The sequence below is a fragment of the Brassica napus genome, chromosome C4 (assembly GCF_020379485.1).
Source record: "Brassica napus cultivar Da-Ae chromosome C4, Da-Ae, whole genome shotgun sequence".
Classification (NCBI taxonomy): domain Eukaryota; kingdom Viridiplantae; phylum Streptophyta; class Magnoliopsida; order Brassicales; family Brassicaceae; genus Brassica; species Brassica napus.
The window spans coordinates 3410575-3427592 of record NC_063447.1 but is presented as its reverse complement, the minus strand read 5'-3'; the positions used below and the strand labels follow the sequence as shown (position 1 = coordinate 3427592).

The window sequence follows — 17018 nt, the reverse complement described above, 5'->3', positions numbered from 1 at the left end:
AGTGGTTTAAAAATGAGTCTAAGAATTTTAGATTACTAATATTCATGGAAAATATTACCAATTCTTTTAAATAAATTTTAGCCTTAGGTTTTGTAACTTTAAGGTTTTAAGATATAGAAAATTAATTATATGATAGTTTGAAAGCAGAATTGACCATGCTCTAACCGATAGCTAAACAACCCATGAGTTCAAAACAAAAACCACACAACAAACAATACAATCAAGACAGGGTTTAAAAGGCGCAATAAAAAAATCAAGTCATTATTTAGCAGAGAACTACTATTCAGAAATATATTCAGAAAACATTAAACAAGTAATGCAACTATTCAGAAAATGTATTCAGAATACTTTAAAGAAAGGAAATGTTGAAACTGGAATTCAAATAATGCTATTAAATAAATACACCACGATTCAATAGATTTTAAATAAATATCATAGAGGCAAGGACATACACTAGTATCATACCAAATATATTTTTGATCATCGTGATAGCATATTTACAGAGTATGATACATAAATCATATATGAATGATGATGCATAATGTCGTAATTGCTCACACATCAAAATTTAACAATAAAATTGCAAGAACATGATGCATAATGCAGAATGTATTGTAAGAACAAAATGCAGAATATATGACGTGATGCATAATGTGCATACACCAACCGAAGTTTATGCATAATGTAAAATGCAAGACGCTCATACAACAAGAAAAATAATTTATAAAACAACAAGAATGTCATGATTGCTCAAACATCCAAATTTAACTATAAGATTGCAAGAACATGATGCAAAATGCAAAATGCATTGTAAAATGCAAAGTGCGGAAGTGTATAAGAGGTGATGCAGATGGAACATACAACAACCAAAATTAATGCATAATGTAAAATGTAAGACGCTCATACAACAACCAAAATTTAATTATAAAACTGCCAAGAGGAAATCAAAGGGTTCAATGGATAACCCAGAGAGTTTATGGAGTTAAGCAAACAAAAACCACAAACTACATGAGACACAACTAATTACAAAGAGGTTTGAAAAGCATATACCTGTCGCAGAAGTCTGATACACTTGGAATGTCCTCAGAATCTCTAACGATTTGAACACCTTCTGAAGCACAAACCTGAGGGAAATTAAAAAGTAATTAGTCTTTAGATCAAGTAGTATGCCCCTTGCTTACCTCTGTGAATCTGTCTGAAGACTTTTAACCGATATTGTCTATGTCTAGAGATTTTATAAGCCGTGGGTAGTTCAGTCAAGAATCTGTTTTCAGTTTGTAGTCTGTCTTAAGAGTTTCTTGTCGTTAAACTCCATCTCTCATTCAAGTAACTGAAAAAACAGATTTGAGTCGAGTCAAGCCGTGGGTAAGTAAAGTCTTTTGTCTTTAAACCATAAGAGTCGTGTGGGTGTGTATTCTTTTGTCTTTAAGACTATTGAGCCTTGTGGCTCTTATTTGCCATACTTCAGTGACTTGTTCTAAGAAGCTACTCGTTTATTCCACCAAGCAAGCCTCCAAAATGTCCCCCTCAGTTTATTTCATCAAGTAAACCTCCAAACTGTGCCATTGTCACTGAATCTGTCTAAAGAATCTTAACCGATAGGTGTCTTTGTCTATAGACTTTTCTTATAAGACGTGGATAAGTAAGTAAGCACTTACTTTCAAGAATCTGTTTTCAGTTTAAAGTCTTTGTCTTAAGACTTTATCAAACCATTGATCCATTTGTCATCCCTTTTAATATCTGAAAACAGATTTGAGTCAAGCCGTGGGTAAGTAAAGTCTTTTGGCTTTAAGACTATTGAGCCGAGTGGGACTGTCATTGAATCTGTCTAAAGACAAAGAATTTTATAAGCCGTGGGTGCAATAAAAAATCTGTTTTCAGTTTGTAGTCTTTTTGTCTTTAAGACTTTCTCAAACCATTGGGTCTTTGGATTCATTCCCTTAAACAGATTTTTGAGTCAAGCCGTGGGTAAGTTAAGTCTTTTTTGTCATTAAGACGATAGAGTCGTGTGGTATTATTTGCAAACCCGTAATGACATGTTCTAAGCCGCTGGTCGTTAATATTCATCCAGTCGCTTAAAACTCCCCCCATTGTCATTGTAATGTTTCCATCCAAAAAGTCTTTTCACCGAACCATTGTCTACTTTTGTAAGCCGTGGGTAATACAGTCAAGAATCTGTTTACAGTTCTTAAGTCTTTTGTCTTAAGACTTTCTCAAACTGTTGGTCGTTAAAATCCATCCAACTCAAAGAACTGAAAACAGATTTGAACCAAGCCGTGGGTAAGTAAAGTCTTTTGTCTTAAAGACTAGAGCCGAGTGGGTCTTATAGAGACGAGTGGGTCTTTTGTCTACTTTTGTAAGCCGTGGGTAGTACAGTCAAGAATCTGTTTTCAGTTCTTAAGTCTTTTGTCTAAAGACTTTCTCAAACCGTCCCACTCAAAGAACTGAAAACAGATTTGGACCAAGCCGTGGGTAAGTAAAGTCTTTTGTCTTAAAGACTATTATAGAGCCGAACCATTGTCTGCTTTTATAAGCCGTGGGTAATAGTCAAGAATCTGTTTTCAGTTCTTAAGTCTTTTGTCTTAAGACTTTCTCAAACCGTCCAATTCAAAGAACTGAAAACAGATTTGAACTAAAGCCGTGGGTAAGTAAAGTCTTTTGTCTTAAAGACTATATAAAAGAGCCGAGTGGGTCTTATTTGCCATCCCCTAACATACAATGCACTACCAAACCCAATATCATCGGTCCAATTAACAATCTTGCTAGGGGATGGTCTTATAGAGGCAGCAATGGGACAATGTTCCCAAACAAGAATCTGGCAGAACACTATTAGGTTAGTGTCTGCCTATGATCTTTTTTGGGTTTCAAGTGAAAAAACAAAAAACTTCAAAACAAAACCAAAAAAAAAACAAAGCTTGATCTCAAAATCCCCAAAACATGAAAGAAAGAAGGAATCTTAAAACGAAAACCGAAAATAAATCATCAAAAAACAAAACGGGAAACTCTAATTACAACTTAAAACTCGAGCCAACGGAAACAAATTAAAAGCAAATCGCGAAAGCATTTAGAAACCCTAAAATAGACAAACTTTGAAGCCCTACAAATCAAAAACTTCACGGGCAAGTAAACGACTCTCTGTTTAATCGATTTACAGCGATCGAAACACTTACATATCTGGCGAGAAAGTAAACGACTCTCTGTTTGTTTCTGGAAGAGAAAGACGAGTGAAAGGAGAGAGCAAATACGAAAAAGGTTTCGTTCGAGAACTCGCGTCGTCTCCTAAGGGTTATATAGAGTCGACTTCAATGTTCCTTTGGGAAAAAAAAAGGGAAAGAAAGAAAGAAAGAAGTGCTTTGATAAACACGCGTTTCCCCTAACGGTTATATTCTAATTCAGTCGGTGGATTTTGTAATCCAACCGGTCCTCAATTCTTACAATACCAACATATACCGAACCGGTTCTTTTTCCACGTTATCTAAATATTAACACGGCGCCGTTATGTTTGTAATTTGGCAGCTTCCATTTTTTTTCTATTTTTTTTCTTATATCTATCCTTCTATAATATAATAGTTGAGTTTTTTTTTTTTTTTTTTTTTTTTTTTTCGTCGAGTTCTTTATAACAACATGTTCGATGTAATTTATGTTCCATGTAATATGTTACATTGATTTGATATTAATAAAGTTATGATGTTATAACAAAAAAGGTCCAGATGTGCATCTTTGTGATGTTCTTTTTATACAGAACTAGTGGTATTCCGGCGCTACGCGCCGGGTTCATATGTTTTATTTTCTAATGAGTTCAAAATTGTTTGTAATCATGGAATCACCGGTATCTCTAGATAAACTCTTACATCGTGTGTGTTTGTTCTTTTAGCTGTTTCATGTGATATTGCTGGGAGTTACATTTGATGGATGTTGTTGGGAGATGTTACATCTGATGGTCGATACGGGTTTCTAGTAAACATAGATTATGTTACTGTGTTTTCTAGTTGTGGGTATTCTTTCTTTTCGTTGTTCATTGGCATATATAGTTGTTTCTACTAAATAGTAAATTAGTAATTTGTTTTAGGAGAATTCTCATATGCAATTAATGTATTATATCTTCAGAAGTATTTTTGTTTCTAAATTTCCAACGTTAGTCTTCGTATTGTTTTGTTGCTGATTTTGAATTGTAAATTTACTATAATGGGCTAATTATATGTTTATTTTAGGTCAATAGATGTGTACTTCCATAGTTTTACAGTCACAATGAGTATTTTTATTTTTATATAGTTTAATGAGTATATTGACACGTTATTCGTCATTCTATTATTTTCAATTTTGTATCTCTCAGTTCATTTGTTTTTATATGTTTTTGACATGATTATTTTAGTATCAGTGATAAGTTCAGTGTCACATTATATTTATATCTATTTATTTTTGGTTTTCTAGCCATTATATGTTTTTCATTGCTATGAGTAAATAATTTTATGTTGTTGATTTTCTTTTCTAAAGAATACCTAATAATGTACATTATTCTTCTTTAATATTTTATTTAGTCTAGTTTTTGATGTATATTTATTTGATTAAATTTGTTATACTCCATGATTGTTTTATTGTTTGGATTAAGCTTTTTCATTGTATATTGAAATGTATATCATCTGGTGTGTCAATTACCACTTGATGAGTCTTTCTTCTCAACCTTTCTGATTTTTTGACATTAAATGTTATGATAATAATTTTCTATATTGTATAATTTAAATTTCAGTTATTTATTCAAAAAAAAAATCAATGACTGATTTGAAACCCCTAGCTGGAAAGGTTGTTGTTATGAATTCTTAAATTGAGTACTCGATACTCACAACTTGAACTATTGTATATTAACACCTGTGAACCAGATGACGAATTTCTTAAGAATATGTATGACATAAACCTTAATATATGGTTTGAATTAATGTAGATAGGAGTTGTCCGCAAGAAAGTGTGTGAGCCAAAGAATCCACCATAACGTTTTGGACATGGTTGCAAACCATACATAAATGTATGCCTGCATAGCATAAAATGTCATTAAAAATGGTGTAAATATCTTATTTAAGTAACTGGAAACTGGAATTGAGTTGGATGTTTTACGTTAGGTGGGTAGCTGAGTTTATTATTGCTCTTCCACCACTTTTTCCCATTAAGGGATCGTTGAAGGATTATCATATATATAATTACGTAACCTCTGTTAAACACTCTTACCCATTTCGATGAAGGTTTGATATAGAACGTTAACCTTACTGAAACCAAATGTTGTAAGGAGTTCATTTAACTATTTAAAATGACAATCAAAGATTGCATGTAGAAGAAAAGCGTGTAAACATTTTTAAAAGAATTAACAATCAGGTGATAAAAAAACAATCAAGCGAAGAGAAGGTGCAGTTTCCAAGGTTGTATAAGTAAGATATATACATGTACCAAGTATCAACTTACACAAAAGGAAATATAAAATATGATAAAAATCTTTTACAATAAAACTGAAGCCAATGAGGTGGCAGAAGGAGGAGGCGAGGGAGGAGCTAGTGACAGCGAGGTCTCCAAGATGATCCACCATCACCATTGAGATGTTCTCAAAGGTTAACTTGGTGTATGACCACAATCACCATAGGAGTGGTAAAGTAGATAGGCCGCTTGAGTTCTTCTATGAATGATTGTAGCTTTGTGCAGGTCACTTTATCAGATCTGTCTACCGGAAGTAGTAACCTATCCTTGGTACTGCTCTCTGCATCTGCCAGCCTAGGCGGAGAGAGCGAGATAGTGGATAAAGAGCTGTGTTAAAACATTAGATTTGGGTTATTTATGTTGTTTATGTTGTGTAACTTGCCTGCAAGACTGTTAGAGGAGCCGAGTAATAGTGAATATACAAATATTTCATCTTCTGAATCAGATGAAATATAATATAAATTTGAGAACTTCTTACCTGGTCACAGTAATCTGAGAAACCAAAATAGATTGCCTTCAACTGGCAGGTGTCTTCTTTAAAGGTACAAAGAGAATTCTGTTCCAAACCGTTTTAAGTAAACTTCAAAAAGATAGCGATGAAATATCAAATGTATAAGTTGAATTAAAGAGCTTTGTACCACCTCGGGTTTGAGATCTCGGTGTACAACACCTTGGAGATGACAAAATGCAACCACATTCAATATTTGTATCATAACAGTCTTTGCGTCCTCCTTCGTGTACTTCCCACCTCCGCACATAAAACACAACCAAGTCCATTATAAAGTGATCAAAACCAAAAAAAAAAAACAACAATCATACTACTGAAATTGACGGTCCATCTACCTGAGAGTATTCAATCCAAAATCTCCCCTCCTTCACATAACGTAAAACAACAAACCACTTGTTAAGATTCTCCCAAGCTGTATCTGGAATAATGTCTGAGCTAAAAGAGAGTTTACTCCATCACTGTATAGACATTATCATGATCCCATATGCATCAAGGAAATGAGGAAAGTTGTCATGACCAGAGAAAGATCCCAATATCTTCACTTCTCTCTCACATCTTGAATTGTCATCTACACAACACATTACAAACAATAAATCAATTTGACACCAAACTGAAATTGAAAAAACATGACATTACATCTTTAAGATCTCATCACTACAAAGCACTTTTATTTGCTTTGAATAACTTTAAGAAGAATGACGTTCAGAAAAGTATGAGAATAAACTGAGCAAGCAGCTAAGGATAAGACCTTGAAAGTTTTCACTATACCAGAAAGACACATCATTTGAAGTTTATCCATTTCCAAGGTATCAGTCTCCGCGGATGATTCATTCTTCCCTTCTTGGGTATCCTTTGAGCTTTCCAGAGATTCCAGCCTAACTCCTCCTTTATGCCGGTGATCTAAATTAGGAAACAGATCAAGATACCTACAAAAAATCTTCCCTTTCGGTTTCATGGAGACCTTGGAACCCTCTTTTGGCAAGTTGATCTCTCCAGAAACTCTTAGAACCGAGTCAACAGTTGCATAAAACCTCACTGGTCTGATCAACTCAAGCAGGTTTTGTGTAGTCTTTTCTTGAACATTGTTATTATCTCTTTGAGCACACATCCAAGGCATTCTATTATAAACAGCCATAGCTTTCGAGCTTGAACCCGCATCGTCTTTGGTAGTATTATCTCTTCAGCGAAACCTTGAACATAGGAAACGACAAGATCTCGACTCCTTCTCTCCAAGTTTTCTCTCTTTGACATTATCTTCAGCCCTAATCAACTCGTCAGAGTCACCACCACTACTATGATATGGAATGGTTTCTTACGAATTTGTCAAATACTTCATCTCCACTGACAAGCTCAAGAACGATATAGAGCTTTGTTTTGATCCCCAAAACCTGGCCAGCCCAACACCACATGGGGAAGTTTACACGGTAAGATTATTAGCACATAGAAAGTTGAATAAGATTAAAAAATTCCATAAGCTTCTTATATGGCTCAGTGATTTCGACCACATTTATATGTTTAATCAGTTACATTGTCAATTTCTATTTTAAGCTGCACAAGAACGTACGCCCATTATATATCTTCTCGATCTTGCTCATACCAATATATTTTTCTTAGATTTAGGAACCAAATTAGAAAAAAAGGAAGGTACTCTAATTTAAAACCATATACATGCCACCATAGTCGTGATCAAAACCATTATAGATTTTAAAAGGAATGAAAATACCCAGCATTCTTCTGTTCCTATTAACCATTTTAGGATTCGTATTCTTAGGAAAATGGCTCCGTGCAAACTCAGGAAATGCCATAGCTTCATAACCCTGATAAGAGCATAACGACTAATAGTATTAAGGTAAACGAAACTCCACTAAGTAAAGAGGAGTTCTCTGTAAAAAATGTATCTGGATATTGATTACCTTATTGATCCCTCTTTGTTCGGCATGCCTCTGGAACCAACTTCCACGATGCTGACCATCTAGCTTCTTGTCACTTTTGATATTCACCTTCAACTTGAGTCTCCTAATAATAATTAGAAAAAAAACACTTCGTATGATCTATTATTGAGGATTTATTACCTTTCAAAGAGGAACCATGTTAGTGTTATACCTTAACAGCCGCCGAAGAAAAATCCCCATTTAGCATGAGGCTCATCTTCTGCGTCATTCCTCTCTGCCTTTAAAATCAGATAGCCTATAAACACAGTTTCTTTCATCTCAAAGAAGAGAAAGATATGGAGACGAAAGGAAAAAAAATTACAGGTCGAAGAAAACTTCTACTGGATTGGGATTCGAGTAGCACCTGAGAGTCCGAAGCCTCTCCGTAATCTGATTACGATATAGAACCGTCTTAAAAAAAAAAGAATTGGAAGGGAGACTTAAAACTGAGAATGATATTGAATTGGAATTGAGAGTAACGAAGCCATAAATCTGGATCTTAAGCGTTACCGGAGAAGCTTCTAGGAGGTGGGTAGAGGAAGAGTTGGCTAGAAACCCAGAAGACGATAGAGGATAGTAAGCTTAAGTTTGGGCATGCCACGTGTAAACAATTGCCCTATGCTTGATGCTGATGTGGCTGAATGAGGAGAGAGGCAAGTCTGTTTTATTGTATAAGATATTGGTTTTACATTTACCTCAATTTGGTTTCATCCCCTCTCAACTAGCTTAACGTTGTCCTTAGCTATAGAGGAGGAAACTAATCTGCCCCCTAAATATAATGCCAAGAAAAAGACATAAAACAGAGCTTTCGTCTCTTTGGTAATAGACCCCCACAAAGCTTTAATTTCTTGCCTAAAACGTCACTATCAACTATAAGGAGCTATCATCTTCATTATTCTCGTTCTCTGCTTTTCCAGTTTGCTCCTTTGTACATTTCTTCTGCCTTCTTACTCAACTCTTGCTTCAGGTTTCGTCTCTTTGCAGTTTTGAGGAAAGTTGTGGAGACCAAAAACTCCAGAAGGAAGACACATATAATCATGAAGATGTCAAACGCAAGTGATGGCAGCAGAGAAGTCAGGGAACCATTGGTGGACAAGGATATGGCTGAATGAAAACCGGAGCAGCCGTGGATGGTTTATCTTAGCACTTTATAATAGTTAGTACACTAATTTACGGAGTATACGAAGTTTTACTAAATTAATTTATAAAAACAATTGAACGATGCTCATTTACTATGAAAGAGGGTTTAACATACATTAATACAAATGTAGAATATGGTTAAAAATGTTAAAACAACACTAAAGATTATAGGCTTCAGTATATAAAGCATTTACCAAAAACTCAATATTTTTGTAGGGTTTAACACATATACTTTGAGAAAATTTCAAAAAATACAACAATATTGTTTTAATGCATAGTTGCATCCTGCACTAACATATGATGATGTTCAAAGAGGTTTGGAGCTTTTGTTGTCTCCGTTTTTCAAGAAAATAGTAATTTTATAGTGGTTATTCCATCGATTTAAGGAGTATTATGAAGTTTTACTAAATTAATTGATAAAAAAATTTATAACGATTCCCATATACCATGAAAAAGAGCTTAAAATACATTAATACAAATGTAGAATGTGGTTAGAAATTTTAAAACAACACTAAAGATTATAGGCTTCAGTATATAAAACATTTACCAAAAACTCAATATTTTTGTATGGGGTTAATACATAGATTTTGAGAAAAATTCAAAAAATATGACAATATTGCTTTAATGCATATTTGCATCCTGCACTAACATATGATGATGTTCAAAGAGGTTTGAGCCTTTGTTGTCTCTATTTTTCAAGAAAATAGCGATTTAATAGTGGTTATTCCACCGATTTAGGGAGTATTATGAAGTTTTACTAAATTAATTGATAAAAAATTAAAACGATTTCCATGCATCATGAAAGAGAGTTTAACATACATTAATACAAATGTAGAAAGGTTAAATTTTTTAAAACAACACTAAAAAGTATATACTTCAGTATATAGTGCGTTTAACATAAAACTCAATATATTCGTAGCAATTTATACCTAGATTTGGAAAAAAATTAAAAAAATATGAATATATTTTAACCGATAGGTGTCTTTGTCTATAGACTTTTCTTATAAGACGTGGATAAGCAAGTAAGCACTTACTTTCAAGAATCTGTTTTCAGTTTAAAGTCTTTGTCTTAAGACTTTATCAAACCATTGATCCATTTGTCATCCCTTTTAATATCTGGAAACAGATTTGAGTCAAGCCGTGGGTAAGTAAAGTCTTTTGTCTTTAAGACCATAGAGGGTCGTGTGGTGTTCTCCTTGCCATCCTCTTATATTCTAATCAGATGGTCGTTAAATTCCATCCAACAAACTCCCCCCATTGCCATTGTCTTTAAAGACGTGGGTGTAGTAAGGTAGAGAAATTGTTTTCAGTTCTTAGTCTTTGTCTTAAGACTCTCTTAAACCGCATCTCATTCAAGCAACTGAAAACATATTTGAGTCAAGCCGTGGGTAAGTAAAGTCTTTTGTCTTTAAGACCATAGAGGGTCGTGTGGTGTTCTCCTTGCCATCCTTTAATGACTTGTTCCAAGAAGCTGGTCGTTAATTTTTATTCATCCAGTCCTGAGCCCCTATCATGTTTCCATCCACCAACAAGTCTTTAGAGCCGTGGGTGTGTAAGGTAAGCACAATCTATTTTCAATCTCTTAGTCCTTTGTCTTAAGACTTTCTCAAACCGCATCTCATTCAAGATAACAGATTCGGGGCAAGCCGTGGGTAAGTAAAGTCTTTTGGCTTTAAGACTATTGAGCCGAGTGGGACTGTCATTGAATCTGTCTAAAGACAAAGAATTTTATAAGCCGTGGGTGCAATAAAAAATCTGTTTTCAGTTTGTAGTCTTTTTGTCTTTAAGACTTTCTCAAACCATTGGGTCTTTGGATCCATTCCCTTAAACAGATTTTTGAGTCAAGCCGTGGGTAAGTTAAGTCTTTTTTGTGATTAAGACCATAGAGTCGTGTGGTATTATTTGCAAACCCGTAATGACATGTTCTAAGCCGCTGGTCGTTAATATTCATCCAGTCGCTTAAAACTCCCCCCATTGTCATTGTAATGTTTCCATCCAACAAGTCTTTTCACCGAACCATTGTCTACTTTTATAAGCCGTGGGTAATACAGTCAAGAATCTGTTTACAGTTCTTAAGTCTTTTGTCTTAAGACTTTCTCAAACTGTTGGTCGTTAAAATCCATCCAATTCAAAGAACTGAAAACAGATTTGAACCAAGCCGTGGGTAGTAAAGTCTTTTGTCTTAAAGACTAGAGCCGAGTGGGTCTTATAGAGACGAGTGGGTCTTTTGTCTACTTTTGTAAGCCGTGGGTAATACAGTCAAGAATCTGTTTTCAGTTCTTTAAGTCTTTTGTCTTAAGACTGTCTCATAAAATCCATCCAATTCAAAGAACTGAAAACAGATTTGAACCAAGCCGTGGGTAGTAAAGTAAAGTCTTTTGTCTTAAAGACTATACAATAGAGCCGAGTGGGTCTTATTTGCCATCCCCTAACATACAATGCACTACCAAACCCAATATTATCGGGTCCAATTAACAATCTTGCTAGGGGATGGTCTTATAGAGGCAGCAATGGGACAATGTTCCCAAACAAGAATCTGGCAGAACACTATTAGGTTAGTGTCTGCCTATGATCTTTTTTGGGTTTCAAGTGAAAAAACAAAAAACAAAAACAAAACCAAAAAAAAACAAAGCTTGATCTCAAAATCCCCAAAACATGAAAGAAAGAAGGAATCTTAAAACGAAAACCGAAAATAAATCATCAAAAAACAAAACGGGAAACTCTAATTACAACTTAAAACTCGAGCCAACGGAAACAAATTAAAAGCAAATCGCGAAAGCATTTAGAAACCCTAAAATAGACAAACTTTGAAGCCCTACAAATCAAAAAGCAAGTAAACGACTCTCTGTTTAATCGATTTACAGCGATCGAAACACTTACATATCTGGCGAGAAAGTAAACGACTCTCTGTTTGTTTCTGGAAGAGAAAGACGAGTGAAAGGAGAGAGCAAATACGAAAAAGGTTTCGTTCGAGAACTCGCGTCGTCTCCTAAGGGTTATATAGAGTCGACTTCAATGTTCCTTTGGGAAAAAAAAAAGGAAAGAAAGAAAGAGAGAAGTGCTTTGATAAACACGCGTTTCCCCTAACGGTTATATTCTAATTCAGTCGGTGGATTTTGTAATCCAACCGGTCCTCAATTCTTACAATACCAACATATACCGAACCGGTTCTTTTTCCACGTTATCTAAATATTAACACGGCGCCGTTATGTTTGTAATTTGGCAGCTTCCATTTTTTTTCTATTTTTTTTCTTATATCTATCCTTCTATAATATAATAGTTGAGTTCTTTTTTTTTTTTTTTTTTTTTTTTTCGTCGAGTTCTTTATAACAACATGTTCGATGTAATTTATGTTCCATGTAATATGTTACATTGATTTGATATTAATAAAGTTATGATGTTATAACAAAAAAGGTCCAGATGTGCATCTTTGTGATGTTCTTTTTATACAGAACTAGTGGTATTCCGGCGCTACGCGCCGGGTTCATATGTTTTATTTTCTAATGAGTTCAAAATTGTTTGTAATCATGGAATCACCGGTATCTCTAGATAAACTCTTACATCGTGTGTGTTTGTTCTTTTAGCTGTTTCATGTGATATTGCTGGGAGTTACATTTGATGGATGTTGTTGGGAGATGTTACATCTGATGGTCGATACGGATTTCTAGTAAACATAGATTATGTTACTGTGTTTTCTAGTTGTGGGTATTCTTTCTTTTCGTTGTTCATTGGCATATATAGTTGTTTCTACTAAATAGTAAATTAGTAATTTGTTTTAGGAGAATTCTCATATGCAATTAATGTATTATATCTTCAGAAGTATTTTTGTTTCTAAATTTCCAACGTTAGTCTTCGTATTGTTTTGTTGCTGATTTTGAATTGTAAATTTACTATAATGGGCTAATTATATGTTTATTTTAGGTCAATAGATGTGTACTTCCATAGTTTTACAGTCACAATGAGTATTTTTATTTTTATATAGTTTAATGAGTATATTGACACGTTATTCGTCATTCTATTATTTTCAATTTTGTATCTCTCAGTTCATTTGTTTTTATATGTTTTTGACATGATTATTTTAGTATCAGTGATAAGTTCAGTGTCACATTATATTTATATCTATTTATTTTTGGTTTTCTAGCCATTATATGTTTTTCATTGCTATGAGTAAATAATTTTATGTTGTTGATTTTCTTTTCTAAAGAATACCTAATAATGTACATTATTCTTCTTTAATATTTTATTTAGTCTAGTTTTTGATGTATATTTATTTGATTAAATTTGTTATACTCCATGATTGTTTTATTGTTTGGATTAAGCTTTTTCATTGTATATTGAAATGTATATCATCTGGTGTGTCAATTACCACTTGATGAGTCTTTCTTCTCAACCTTTCTGATTTTTTGACATTAAATGTTATGATAATAATTTTCTATATTGTATAATTTAAATTTCAGTTATTTATTCAAAAAAAAAATCAATGACTGATTTGAAACCCCTAGCTGGAAAGGTTGTTGTTATGAATTCTTAAATTGAGTACTCGATACTCACAACTTGAATTATTGTATATTAACACCTGTGAACCAGATGACGAATTTCTTAAGAATATGTATGACATAAACCTTAATATATGGTTTGAATTAATGTAGATAGGAGTTGTCCGCAAGAAAGTGTGTGAGCCAAAGAATCCACCATAACGTTTTGGACATGGTTGCAAACCATACATAAATGTATGCCTGCATAGCATAAAATGTCATTAAAAATGGTGTAAATATCTTATTTAAGTAACTGGAAACTGGAATTGAGTTGGATGTTTTACGTTAGGTGGGTAGCTGAGTTTATTATTGCTCTTCCACCACTTTTTCCCATTAAGGGATCGTTGAAGGATTATCATATATATAATTACGTAACCTCTGTTAAACACTCTTACCCATTTCGATGAAGGTTTGATATAGAACGTTAACCTTACTGAAACCAAATGTTGTAAGGAGTTCATTTAACTATTTAAAATGACAATCAAAGATTGCATGTAGAAGAAAAGCGTGTAAACATTTTTAAAAGAATTAACAATCAGGTGATAAAAAAACAATCAAGCGAAGAGAAGGTGCAGTTTCCAAGGTTGTATAAGTAAGATATATACATGTACCAAGTATCAACTTACACAAAAGGAAATATAAAATATGATAAAAATCTTTTACAATAAAACTGAAGCCAATGAGGTGGCAGAAGGAGGAGGCGAGGGAGGAGCTAGTGACAGCGAGGTCTCCAAGATGATCCACCATCACCATTGAGATGTTCTCAAAGGTTAACTTGGTGTATGACCACAATCACCATAAGAGTGGTAAAGTAGATAGGCCGCTTGAGTTCTTCTATGAATGATTGTAGCTTTGTGCAGGTCACTTTTCTTATAAGACGTGGATAAGTAAGTAAGCACTTACTTTCAAGAATCTGTTTTCAGTTTAAAGTCTTTGTCTTAAGACTTTATCAAACCATTGATCCATTTGTCATCCCTTTTAATATCTGAAAACAGATTTGAGTCAAGCCGTGGGTAAGTAAAGTCTTTTGTCTTTAAGACTATTGAGCCGAGTGGGACTGTCATTGAATCTGTCTAAAGACAAAGAATTTTATAAGCCGTGGGTGCAATAAAAAATCTGTTTTCAGTTTGTAGTCTTTTTGTCTTTAAGACTTTCTCAAACCATTGGGTCTTTGGATCCATTCCCTTAAACAGATTTTTGAGTCAAGCCGTGGGTAAGTTAAGTCTTTTTTGTGATTAAGACCATAGAGTCGTGTGGTATTATTTGCAAACCCGTAATGACATGTTCTAAGCCGCTGGTCGTTAATATTCATCCAGTCGCTTAAAACTCCCCCCATTGTCATTGTAATGTTTCCATCCAACAAGTCTTTTCACCGAACCATTGTCTACTTTTATAAGCCGTGGGTAATACAGTCAAGAATCTGTTTACAGTTCTTAAGTCTTTTGTCTTAAGACTTTCTCAAACTGTTGGTCGTTAAAATCCATCCAATTCAAAGAACTGAAAACAGATTTGAACCAAGCCGTGGGTAGTAAAGTCTTTTGTCTTAAAGACTAGAGCCGAGTGGGTCTTATAGAGACGAGTGGGTCTTTTGTCTACTTTTGTAAGCCGTGGGTAATACAGTCAAGAATCTGTTTTCAGTTCTTAAGTCTTTTGTCTTAAGACTTTCTCAAACCGTCCAATTCAAAGAACTGAAAACAGATTTGAACTAAAGCCGTGGGTAAGTAAAGTCTTTTGTCTTAAAGACTATATAAAAGAGCCGAGTGGGTCTTATTTGCCATCCCCTAACATACAATGCACTACCAAACCCAATATCATCGGTCCAATTAACAATCTTGCTAGGGGATGGTCTTATAGAGGCAGCAATGGGACAATGTTCCCAAACAAGAATCTGGCAGAACACTATTAGGTTAGTGTCTGCCTATGATCTTTTTTGGGTTTCAAGTGAAAAAACAAAAAACAAAAAACAAAAACTTCGAAACAAAAAAAAAAAAAACAAAGCTTGATCTCAAAATCCCCAAAACATGAAAGAAAGAAGGAATCTTAAAACGAAAACCGAAAATAAATCATCAAAAAACAAAACGGGAAACTCTAATTACAACTTAAAACTCGAGCCAACGGAAACAAATTAAAAGCAAATCGCGAAAGCATTTAGAAACCCTAAAATAGACAAACTTTGAAGCCCTACAAATCAAAAACTTCACGGGCAAGTAAACGACTCTCTGTTTAATCGATTTACAGCGATCGAAACACTTACATATCTGGCGAGAAAGTAAACGACTCTCTGTTTGTTTCTGGAAGAGACAGACGAGTGAAAGGAGAGAGCAAATACGAAAAAGGTTTCGTTCGAGAACTCGCGTCGTCTCCTAAGGGTTATATAGAGTCGACTTCAATGTTCCTTTGGGAAAAAAAAAGGGAAAGAAAGAAAGAAAGAAGTGCTTTGATAAACACGCGTTTCCCCTAACGGTTATATTCTAATTCAGTCGGTGGATTTTGTAATCCAACCGGTCCTCAATTCTTACAATACCAACATATACCGAACCGGTTCTTTTTCCACGTTATCTAAATATTAACACGGCGCCGTTATGTTTGTAATTTGGCAGCTTCCATTTTTTCTCTATTTTTTTTCTTATATCTATCCTTGTTATAAATCCATGATATGGATATGTGGATTGCCATTAACCATCAGGGAGGTTTACATCCGACCAGACTATCCGGTCCGTCTACACCCATCTCCGGTCCGTCTACATCCGCCAGAGACTAGTCAAGATGAAGACTCATTCAACCGGAGCATTTATGAGCTTTGACCAAGTCTAGATATTTGTAGTCAAATGTATTAAATGTGTAGATTCTCTCCTTTGTTGTAAACCCTTATGAACCTCCACTATATATTGATAGTGAAAGCTAATGAGAAAGACACAACTTTCACAACAACACTTCTCTCATATTTCTAACACGTTATCAGCACGATTGTGCTCTCCACCTGAGAAATCTCTCTCAGCCGGCGATCCTCTTTCCGGCCAGCTCCTCCGGTGCTCAGCCTTTGCTCCACCGGCGCTCAGCCTCCTCTCCACCAGGCCACCTCTCTCTCTCCGCCGGAAAACTCCCCTCTCTCTCAAATTCCGGCCAACTCTCACGGTGGTCCTCTCAGATTCTTGTGGTGAAAAAGGTAAACAAATCAAAACCTTGAAATCTAAAGAACACCATTATATCTGAAAGAAATCTAGGATCTATATGAATCCATAACTTATAAACAATCTATGGATTTAAAATATTGATCTTGTTTCTATGATCCATATGATCCATATGAAACTTGATTCTAAAAGTATCTTGAATCCATAAAACTTAAAATTCTCTAAAGGTTCTATGTTTCTCTAAAAACTTATAAACTTATCAAAATACCTAAAGATCTACATGAATCTTGTTTATAAAAACTTATGAATCATA

The 17018-nt window shown here is 34.5% G+C and overlaps 2 long non-coding RNA genes across 2 annotated transcripts; both read right to left on the bottom strand.

Moving 5' to 3' along the window:
• Positions 1-5320: 5320 nt before the first annotated feature.
• On the bottom strand, positions 5321-6224 carry LOC111205229. The gene is made up of 3 exons (XR_002657690.2): positions 6102-6224; positions 5939-6016; positions 5321-5787 (listed from the first exon to the last, which is right to left on the bottom strand). It is a non-coding gene; the product is annotated as an uncharacterized LOC111205229 (long non-coding RNA).
• Positions 6225-7001: 777 nt separating this feature from the next.
• Positions 7002-8448, bottom strand: LOC106434488. Its single transcript, XR_001286761.3, has 5 exons — positions 8410-8448; positions 8222-8310; positions 8072-8138; positions 7882-7984; positions 7002-7785 (listed from the first exon to the last, which is right to left on the bottom strand). It is a non-coding gene; the product is annotated as an uncharacterized LOC106434488 (long non-coding RNA).
• Positions 8449-17018: the final 8570 nt, after the last annotated feature.